Source organism: Vipera berus (genome assembly GCF_964194415.1).
Source record: "Vipera berus genome assembly, chromosome: 2".
In the NCBI taxonomy this organism is placed as follows: Eukaryota; Metazoa; Chordata; class Lepidosauria; order Squamata; family Viperidae; genus Vipera; species Vipera berus.
Genome location: NC_138203.1, coordinates 150549221 through 150560743, shown reverse-complemented (window position 1 = coordinate 150560743; position 11523 = coordinate 150549221). Strand labels below are relative to the sequence as shown.

General features: G+C 40.7%; 1 long non-coding RNA gene across 1 annotated transcript; it reads left to right on the top strand.

The window, feature by feature from the left end:
- The first annotated feature begins 5222 nt into the window (after nt 1–5222).
- On the top strand, nt 5223–10968 carry LOC308664210. The gene is made up of 3 exons (XR_014025627.1): nt 5223–5411; nt 5941–6001; nt 10834–10968. It is a non-coding gene; the product is annotated as an uncharacterized lncRNA (long non-coding RNA).
- Nucleotides 10969–11523: the final 555 nt, after the last annotated feature.

The window sequence follows — 11523 nt, the reverse complement described above, 5'->3', positions numbered from 1 at the left end:
TATTATTCAAAGAAGTAGCCTGAAACATATCTCAAGTGAAAATATCATTTGTACGCTGGCTTCAATGTAGACATCAACAAGATTAGTATTTTTAACTGTAGCTATATATCGTCCAGAATCTGACCATCCTGAACAATATAGAATACACAAAACAATGTGTTTAATTTCTTTTCAAATGGCAAAATCATTTAGTTAGGTATCTTAGGCTTTAGACAATATAGAAATATGTGACTGGCTGTTAATGTCTGTAATATTTCCAAACATACTCACAAATGACTTATCCGATTGACGTTTGTTATTATATTTGTCTTGAACAAGGCACCAGGGATATCATGCAAGTATTTAGGGTGGTCAGTTGGAAAGGGATCTCTCTACTACCATAAAACTATGTAGAACAGGGATTTAAGATGTAAGTATATGTTTTTGAACCACTCAATGATACGTTCCCAAATTCTTTTAGAATTCACTGCTATGAAAGCTATAGCAGATTTGCCTTTTAAGCAGACAATTCTAACTGGCTTTCAGTTGTAACGGTAGTTGGGGAAAAATTATCTTAATGCTGACCACAGCTGAGAAATAACATTTACTTAAGAGACATGATGAACTGCCCAAACTGAGAAAGCTGTGCTCTGAAATACTCTTAGGTCTAATGGCAATTCTCCTGCCCTTTTCTGTTGCTATAAAAAGTCTTCCCTTTGCTATTTGGAATTATGTTCTGCCAGCACAGCAGTCTGTTATGGACTGTTCTCAGTCTTGAAAAGAAACGGACAGTGTAAACTAGACAATCCAGTATTTGTTGGACTTGGAAGGATAAAGGCAGCAGAGTTAGATCCCGTCCTTCTTAGAGAAGCAGACAGTTCTCAGAATCTGCAAATGATCGTTTACTCAAGCAAAAACTGCATCACAAGACTCGGCCTTTTGGCTAAGATCAAGTGTGGCATCACAAGATTACATATTTTTAGAATGTGTGGATCTGTTTTAATGAAAGCGCTGAGAAGACAAAATTACCCTCTCACTGTTTCCAAGGGGAAGAATAGGTAAAATTGACTTTAAAAGAAAGCATCATGTTAGAACAGATCCAGAGAAGTGTGTGTAAACAAGCATAAATAGATCGTGTTCTTTGTCAACATGTAATTAAACAATCCTTATACTTCCATAATAATTCCTTGGTGACAAAAGTGAGATAATTAATACAAGCCACATAAGCAAAACTACATGCTCCCAATTATGAATGTAGACCTTACATTTTTGAGATGTAGTAAGTATCCCTCAGTCCTCTGCATGCAATTTCAACACTTTCCAGGTAGACATACATGATATTTAGAAAGAGATGGGGGTCTAGAGACGGGTTTCTGCAGCAAACTAATGTTAACAATCTTCTTTCCAAACCACCATGTCCCTTTCATTTGTGTCACTGAGCTGAAAGGTTATGCCACTCAGCTGCTAGAGGTCTATTGAATGACTCTGGGTTGGCAAAAAATTAAACTTTTTCGGATAGCTAAAAATAGTCCTTGCTTAACAACGATAACTGGGACCAGAAATTCCATCGCTAAGCAATGTGGTTATAAAGTGTGAGGTCACACAATCACATTGCTTAGCAACAGCAAACCTGGCACGCCCCTTGTGTTGCTTGAACAAGACGATCCTCACAACTTTCAACAAGCAAAATGAAAGGGGAAGCCTGTGGGAAACTGCAAGTCCCCCGTGGCTTGCAAGCAGGCCAGTGGGCAGATAGGTGGCTGCTGCCAGGTGAGGGAGCATACAGAAAGGAAAGACTCAAAGATTCAATAAAGAAAAGTACCAGGAATAGGATATCATAAAATTAAAAGTAAATTATGTACAAATGATGATTATGTGACTGTGGGACACTCTGGATATCATAGGTGCACACGGGTTGCCAAATATCCATATCATGTGACTACAGTGACACTACAACAACTGCAACTTCAAGGATCAGTCATAAATCTCCTTTTTTCAGAGCTGTCATAACTTTGAATAATCACCGAACAAGTGGTTTGCAAGCAAGGACTATGTGCATTGACTTTGCAAATAAAATGAGTTCAAATACATTTTTGGAATGGGAGGTAGCACTAAGTTCATTTTATTAAACTATTTCAGCTCTTCCTTTATAGTGCAATGCAAAAGCACACATAAGCCCTTGTGGTTACAATGGGGCTGGCTACTAGATAATGAGAGGCAAGGTGTCAAATGTGACATACTCTGTTGCTGTTAATTGCTGTCAAAATATGGTAGCCCTATGGATAATTATTTCTAGAATGATATATATCACCTTGCTGGTCTTCCGTTTTTGCATTTTCTAAACCCAAAATCTTTAACAACCTTTCTTTTTGCATCACGTGTCCAAAACAGAAAAATTATAGCATTGTTATATGTTTAAGTCTGATTTCCTCCAATAAAGATTAGTTTGTTCACCAGCAGACAATGGAACCCATTGCACCCTTCACCAGCAAGTAATTCTGAAGAATTGATTTTATTGCTGACTTATTTCTTCACTGTCCAACTTAAGACAGTGGCATATCATGTCTAATTTTGCTCTTATCAAGACTTCCTCAGTATATTATTAATTTCTAGAGATGTGACAGTATTAGACTGTTGTAACAAAAAACGTTCTTGGAATATTCAGCTTTCACTTAAAAAGTTCTTGTAACTCTTCTACTTTTATATTATTCCTAGTGATTTAAGATTGTAGTGCATGAAGATTGTACTAATGTAAATAGCATCAAATTTTTCTCAATCCCATTAAAGATAAGTCACAATATTAATACATTTTAAGGTAGTGCATTTTCCATGCATCTTAACCATATCCCATCATAAGCAAAAGGAGTGGTCTCTAGACTCTTAAGGCATGTCTTAAATGATGTCGTTTTGCTAACAGGAGGATAGCAGCCAGCTAATTTCAAGTAAATATTAAATATGAAATAACTATTAAAATTCACTCTCAGGGCTCAGTCGGAAGTGACTCGGAAGAAACAGAGCAACTTATTTCCACCGAAAACTTCACACCCACCACATGATGGCAACAAAGCGTTTCTTATGTCCTTGCAGCGACCGGACTAATGCTTTCACTAGGTCTTCCCTTTTCATTTTGGACTTCCTAATTTGTGGTCCTAAAAGGGTAACGTCCCTCTGGCCCCTCTGTTTCTAATTGCATGTAAACTCTAGCTCACTCCAGCGGTATTGCGGCCCTTAACTAAGATAAGAAAACCTGTATTGTCATTTTTTTACTGTGGGCACGACGACACACATCAAAAATGAAATTTAGTTGCCTGCTCTCAAAGTGAGCACATACATGACACACACCTAAACATACCATATACAACATATACATACAATATACAACATACTAAACTAAACTAAACATTAAGAAAACCAAGATCATGGCATCCGGCCCTCTCAATTCCTGGCAAATAGATGGGGAAGAAATGGAGGTAGTGACAGATTTTATTTTCCTGGGCTCCAAGATCACTGCAGATGGGGACTGCAGCCAAGAAATTAAAAGACGCTTGCTCCTGGGGAGGAAAGCCATGGCAAATCTAGACAGCACACTAAAAAGCAGAGACATCACCCTGTCAACAAAAGTGCGTATAGCCAAGGCTATGGTCTTCCCATTTGCAATGTATGGCTGTGAAAGTTGGACCATAAGAAAGGCTGAGCGCCAAAGAATTGAGGCCTTTGAACCGTGGTGCTGGAGAAGACTCCTGCGAGTCCCTTGAACTGCAAGGCGATCAAACCGGTCACTCCTAGAGGAGATCAACCCTGACTGCTCTTTAGAAGGTCAGATCCTGAAGCTGAAACTCAAATACTTTGGCCACCTAATGAGAAGGAAGGACTCACAGGAGAAGAGCCTAATGCTGGGAAATGTTGAAAGCAAGAGAAGAATGGGACGACAGAGAATGAGGTGGCTGGATGGAGTCACTGAAGCAGTAGACGTGAGCTTAAATGGACTCCAGAAGATGGTAGAGGACAGGAAGGCCTGGAGGAACGTTGTCCATAGGGTCGCAATGGGTCGGACGCGACTTCGCAACTAACAACAACAACAACAACATACAGCATATGTATAGACCAGCTGGCTCAGGAATTCTGGGAGTTGAAGTCCATGAGTCATAAAACAACCAAGGTTGCCTATCCCTGAAATAGACCTACACCTCTACATAGGGCTATTTATATTGCGAAAAATATAAAGATAACAATAAGGGACAAAGATTGTTTATAGGAATAAATCTATTACCAACTTGTCACCATCTGTACTTTGCACCTCAGGCACAGTAGTCCTATTTTAACACATTTTTCCCAACATGGAAACGGAGATCGTGAGGGCAGGGAAACTCACTAAAAACTACAAGCCCCAGTATGCACCGCAGCATCAGCCTCGTGAGACGATACCAGCACGCATAGAGTTATAGCACTTAGACTCACACATGGAATACAATGTATTGTCGCCTTTAGATGCCGTACATTATAGGTCTGGAATCCTGAGAAAGCTGACTATAAAATTGCTTTTAATGCTGCAAGCCGTCCAGAGTCGCTTCAAAACGAGATGGGAGGCAAATAAACCTAATAAATAAAAAGTTAAATAATGCATCGAGTAGCATCGCATCTTGTCTCCTGGCTAAAATGTATAATCTATCTATATATAAATATATTGCTGCTTTAAAGCTGTAATCGTGGAGGAAAAGCTATGTGGTCGTCAGGAAAAGGACTCGATGGCACGATTAACCGTTCCAAGGCCCTTAAACATGAGCGTCAATGCAATTTTGCGGAAGGCTGCATTTTCACGATCTGGAGCGTCGGGCGCGGCACACGAGGTTGAGCTGAGGAAGTCAAAAGGCTGCTTTCTCTTACAGCTTTTCAAATTGTACAGGCTCCGGCGTCTAAGAATTTAAAAAACGGTTTCCTCATAAAGTAAAACCCAAGCTGACAATCTCAGAGATTCCCCTCTTGGTTGCTATCTTTTAGTTTGCACGAGAGCATGAAACCTAACCCAGGTCATTCAGGGGTCGGCAACCTCGGCTCTTTTATGACTCGTGGACTTCAACTCCCAGAATTCCTGAGCCAGCATAGCTGGCTCAGGAATTCTGGGAGTTGAAGTCCACGAGTCATAAAAGAGCCGAGGTTGCCTACCCCTGGTAGAGGAATCGCCCTCGGTCCTGAGGAAGGTGGAGGAAAAGGAGAGCGTGTTCCCTTGTCAGACCCAGGTTTGGAAGTCTCAACTTTTTCCTACGTTTATGTCTACGTCTACGCATCGAGCTCCTCCTGATAGGACATCTCTTTTCCCGAGGGGAGGGGAGTTAGCCAAGTGAAAGTTACGGCGTTAGCCGCGTTGAACTCGGAAGTAGAAGAAGTCCGCGTTGCGCGGCCGCAAAGCCAAGCAGCGGAGGGAATCCTTGCGGGTATGTTATTACTGGCGAGTATAGTTAACGGCTGAACTCTTAAACCGTTATAGAAATCGCTCTCAGAGCCCAGGAGAGCCTAGCGAGGAGGTTGCAGCCGCTGGCGTTTGCAGCCCGGGCGTCACGAGACGAAGGGACGCCTGCCCGGGCTCGTCCTCCTGACTCTCTGGATCTAGATGGGGGAGGGGAGGAAGAGGCGCTTCTGATCCGTCTTTGTAACGGCCAGAATGCTCTGTTAGGGTTTTTTTTTGGGGGGGGGGTCGCCTTTGAGTCAGTATTTTTTGTGGGGTGGGGTGGGGTGGAGAGCGTCAAGATTTTGCAAATGATTTGCTTCTGTCTCCTTCTTAGGGTTGAGAGAGAGAGAGTGAGTGACTGGCCCAAGGTTGGCTGTGTGCTTAAGGAACTCGGGCTCTCTTTGGTTTCTAGCCTCTTAAGGTCTCATAATCCTCAGATAGGAAAGAGATGGGTGTGTGTTAAGGATGTCTGAAGGGGATGGACGCTGAATTCTAATGTATTTCCTCAACCACAGGTGATCCTCGACTTAGGGCCACAACTGAGCCCATAATTCATGTTGCTGAGAAATTTCTTAAGTGAGTTTTGTCTCATGTTATGACTTGCCACATTTGTTAAGCGAATCGTTGCAGTTGTTAAATTAGTAACATGGTTGTTAAGTGAATCTGGCTTCCCCATTGACTTTGCTTGTCAGAAGGCTGCAAAAGATGGTCACATGACCCCCCAGGCCACTGCAACAGTCATAAATATGAACCAGTAGTCAAGCATCTGAATGTAAATCATGTGACCATGGGGATGGTGCAATGGTCATAAGCCTTGGTGGAACAGTGGGCTAATGCCTCTTTAAGTAACACCAGCTGCCTGCAATTAGTGCAGGTTCGCATCCCACCAGGCTCAAGGTTGACTCAGCCTTCCATCCTTCCGAGGTAGGTAAAATGAGGACCCAGATTGTTGGGGGCAATAAGCTGACTTTGTAATAATGCCGCTTGGGGTGTGTGTGAAAGCCCTAATAAGCAGGCATATACATAGAATGAAGGCTACTGCTAAGCTTGTAAGCCGCCCTGAGTCTTCGGAGAAGGGCGGGATATAAATGGAATTAAAATTAAAAAAAAATAAAAAATAAGTGTGAAAAATGGTCATAAGTCACTTTTCCAGTGCTGTTGTAACTTTGGTCACTAAATGAACTGTTGTAAATCGAGGATTACCTGTACTTCACAGAAAGAGTAGTGAAAACCTGGAACCAACATTCCATGGAGGTAATAGGTCAGTCATCACTAACTGAATTTATGCTTGATAAATACATGACCACCATCTGACAAAAAACATAAAAAAGAAAACAAAAGACTCAAAAGGGTTTTAATGGACCACTATGTCTTTTTTGTCATCACTTTTCTGTTTTTAATTTCTGTGGTAAGCATGGAGATAGTTTGAAATTTCCTTCCCCGTTGCAAAATTCAAGAGTGTCTTCTAGCCAGTCAGGTGCGAGATTTAAACATAATGTATATATATTAAGAGATTTGGATGAGATCATGTCCCATTTGTATTTTATTGGGGGTAATTTAAATATTGCTCAACAAAAATGCTGCTTTTCCTTACTTAGATTTACTTTCATGGCCAAGTTAAATTCCTAAGGAAAGTCCATACCAGTGCTATTACTATTCTCAGCCATCATGCTACTCTGATGGAAAAAATCTGGGTCAAACTATATTGTACTGGTCTACTTTAGAATGGCAATGAAATAGCATCTGCTTTTCGAAAGGTTCCTGGCACATGGAAAAGTTTAAATGTTAAAAGAAGACCATGTTCTTTCTTCACTTTGTCCTTATGTCTGTGGATTGAAGTACAGTAATAGTCTTCTCCACCAAATGTATTTGCTTTAACAAAGTTGGAACTGACTTTGATAATAGAAGCCTAAGTTTTGCCTAAAATACACCATTTGAGCATTCTGTGTTTGAGAATACAGTGAAAGCTTGCATTCACCCATGGCTGCCTGGTGGATGATTATGTATTGATGGAGACATCCATATAAACACTTTGTGCTATCTAGTAAGATAAGCTTTTATTAGGAGGTAGTAATAAAACAAAGGATTATTGAGCTGGCATCAGAAGTGAATTTATAAGAAAAGTAGAGGGGACTGTGAGAAGAACAACTGGGGTGAGAACTTGATAGGGGTGTCATAGCTAGAATATTAAATGTCACGCTGCTGGAAGATATATTGCTGGCATTAGTAAAAAGCAATAGTGGCTGGTATACAGTATCTAAAATGGACTGGGCAGGGTTATATAGCTGAAGTTTTGTTTTGTTCCTGAGATAGTGGAAAATAAGCTTAATGGAAAAGGGCAAAATCTAGAAAAGTGTGCCAAAACCAAAAAGGAGGCAGCTACATGGCACTTTATTCAATGTAGGCCTTAGGGTTTGAAGATAATAGAAGATAGAGCAATATTTGCCAAAAGCTAGCAACTGTTTTTAGAGTTTTGCTTTTGTCTGCTAAGTATGGTAGGATATGATTAGAGTATTCAGAAATAACCATGTGTACATATATATTAATTCAGTATTGCATCTTGGAAAACCAAAGGCAATTAAAGCAATTTTAAGTTAGTCTAGTGTTTGTGTGTGTAAACCTTTTGCAATGTTTTCCTATTTTCAAATTGCTGTGTGTACAGGAAAAGGAGGGGAGTGGTGTATATTATCTTGTATTGACTAGTAGTGAATGATTCTTGGTAGGAAATGAAAAAAATAATGATGTGCTTACTTTAATGTATTTTCTTAACCCCCAAATGTGGATTTTGCAATATCTCTCTCATCAGATCCCAGGAAAACCCTTAAAAGATTTTGAAAACTGCATGTTGTCTATAGTACAGCAGTGAGATAGTTGAAGGGTACTCACAGGCAAGATCATATTGCAAAAGTACTATTAAAAGCACCAGGCCAGTCAGATATGAATTAAATCATATCCCTGTTGAATATACAGTAGAGGTGACAAATAGATTTAAGGAATTAGATCTGATAGACAGGGTGCCTGAAGAACTATGGACAGAGGTTCGCAACATTGTACAAGAGGTAGCAACTAAAACCATCCCAAAGAAAAAGAAATGCAAGAAAGCAAAATGGCTGTCTGAGGAAGCTTTGCAAATAGCTGAGGAAAGGAGGGAAGCAAAAGGCAAGGGAGAAAAAGAAAGATACGCCCAATTGAATGCAGAATTCCAGAGAATAGCTAGAAGAGATAAGAATGCCTTCTTAAATGAACAGTGCAAAGAAATAGAAGAAAACAATAGAATAGGGAGGACCAGAGATCTTTTCAAGAAAATTGGAGAGATGAAGGGAACATTTCATGCAAAAATGGGCATGATAAAGGACCAAAATGGCAGGGACCTAACAGAGGCAGAAGAGATTAAGAAGAGATGGCAAAATTACACAGAAGAACTATACAAGAATAAGCTTAACGTCCCTGATAATCACAATGAGGTGGTCACTGACCTCGAGCCAGACATCCTAGAATGTGAAGTGAAGTGGGCCTTAGGAAAGCTGAGCAACAACAAAGCTAGTGGAGGTGACAGTATTCCAGTTGAGCTATTCAAAATCTTAAAAGACGATGCAGTAAAAGTCCTACACTCAATTTGCCAGCAAATTTGGAAAACTCAACAGTGGCCACAGGATTGGAAAAGATCAGTTTACATTCCAATTCCAAAGAAAGGCAGTGCCAAAGAATGTTCAAACTATCGCACCATTGCACTCATTTCTCATGCTAGTAAAGTTATGCTTAAAATCCTACAAGCTAGACTCCAGCAGTATGTGGATCGAGAACTACCAGAAGTACAGGCAGGATTTCGAAGAGGCAGAGGAACTAGAGATCAAATTGCCAACATACGCTGGATCATGGAGAAAGCTAGAGAGTTCCAGAAAAACATCTACTTCTGCTTCATTGACTATGCTAAAGCCTTTGATTGTGTGGATCATAACAAACTGTGGCAAGTTCTTAAAGAGATGGGAGTACCAGAACATCTTATTTGTCTCTTGAGAAACCTATATGCGGGCCAAGAAGCAACAGTGAGAACTGGACACGGAACCACTGATTGGTTCCAAATTGGGAAAGGAGTCCGGCAAGGCTGTATACTGTCGCCTTGCCTATTTAACTTATATGCAGAGCACATCATGAGAAAGGCAAGGCTAGATGAATCAAAAGTTGGAATTAAGATTGCTGGAAGAAATATCAACAACCTAAGATATGCAGATGATACCACTCTAATGGCAGAAAGTGAAGAGGAACTGAAGAGTCTCTTGTTGCGAGTGAAGAAGGAGAGTGCAAAAGTTGGGTTGAAACTAAACATTAAGAAAACCAAGATCATGGCATCCGGCCCTCTCAATTCCTGGCAAATAGATGGGGAAGAAATGGAGGTAGTGACAGATTTTATTTTCCTGGGCTCCAAGATCACTGCAGATGGGGACTGTAGTTAAGAAATTAAAAGACGCTTGCTCCTAGGGAGGAAAGCCATGGCAAATCTAGACAGCACACTAAAAAGCAGAGACATCACCCTGTCAACAAAAGTGCGTATAGTCAAGGCTATGGTCTTCCCAGTTGCAATGTATGGCAGTGAAAGTTGGACCATAAGAAAGGCTGAGCGCCAAAGAATTGAGGCCTTTGAACTCTGGTGCTGGAGAAGACTCCTGCGAGTCCCTTGGACTGCAAGGCGATCAAACCGGTCAGTCCTAGAGGAGATCAACCCTGACTGCTCTTTAGAAGGCCAGATCCTGAAGCTAAAACTCAAATACTTTGGCCACCTAATGAGGAGGAAGGACTCACTGGAGAAGAGCCTAATGCTGGGAAAGATTAAGGGCAATAGAAGAAGGGGACGACAGAGAATGAGGTGGCTGGATGGAGTCACTGAAGCAGTAGGCGTGAGCTTAAATGGACTCCAGAAGATGGTAGAGGACAGGAAAGCCTGGAGGAACATTGTCCATAGGGTCGCGATGGGTCGGACACGACTTCGCAACTAACAACAACAACAACTATTAAACTGCCAGTTATCAGCTTGTATTTCCAGGCAAAATTCAAAATAGTATTGATAAAGCTTTAAAGCCCTTAGTTCAAGAATACTTTTATGTCTCTCCTACTCCTACTCCTTTAGGCTGCTGGCACAATTTAAACTTATATGAAATATAATGAATTGAAATATTTTCCAAAGCACTATCAGAACATTTTTTATTACTGCCATCATTTAATGCAGGCTTGGGCATTAAGTGGGCTGCCTGCCGTGCAAACTTCCACAGGCAGCCATTGCCAATTTACTAGCATTGTTGCTATCATAGTTTGCAGGCCATTTTTTAAAGGTCCACCCAGTCGAGCTCTGATGGTGAGAAATCTGTGTCTGGCTTATATATTAATATATAATATATGGTTTTATTCATAAGAAATCATCCTCTTACTGCGAAACCCAAGAACTGTGGCATCCTGTCAGAATAAAAGGAATCTGAGCTTTTAGCTTCTATCTTGAGAGGACTCCGGTTGGTTGCTGGACCTTCCAGAAAATCAACAATTGATTCAACATTGGTAAATGACAGGGTGGTGGCTTTGACTTTCTCCTAACCAGCCTGCTGCGTGGAGACTGTGTGTGCATCTATTAGGCCTCCAGCCAATACATGTGGCCTTAAAGGCAAAAATGTTAGCTGTCTTTTCTTAACTGTCTTTGCATGAGTAGTCTTTTGCCCCTAGCATCGCTATAATCCATTGGGAGGCTTGTCTATGGAGATTCTCAATCATCCAGGTCATGGTTATCTCAGTTCAAGAACTGAAGAAGCTTCTTGGTTGAGAAGTGAAATATTTTCAAGGAAGAAAAAAAAAACAAGAAAATTGCCTTTTTAAAAGCACCTTTGGGACATTGGGAGCTTATTTGAGTATCTTTGTCCTGTAGTAACCTGCAACTCATTTCAGTGTCAGACCAGCACTTATTTAAGAGATGGGCTGCAAGAGAGGTGATTTTTAAATTTCAGTGTGTTCATGCACAAACATTTCAATTGTTACAGGTTATTTTTAGCACATGTTGTATGACCTGTCTAAAAAATGCTGTCCTGAGCCATTCATGTTCTGAATGAGATGCTGCA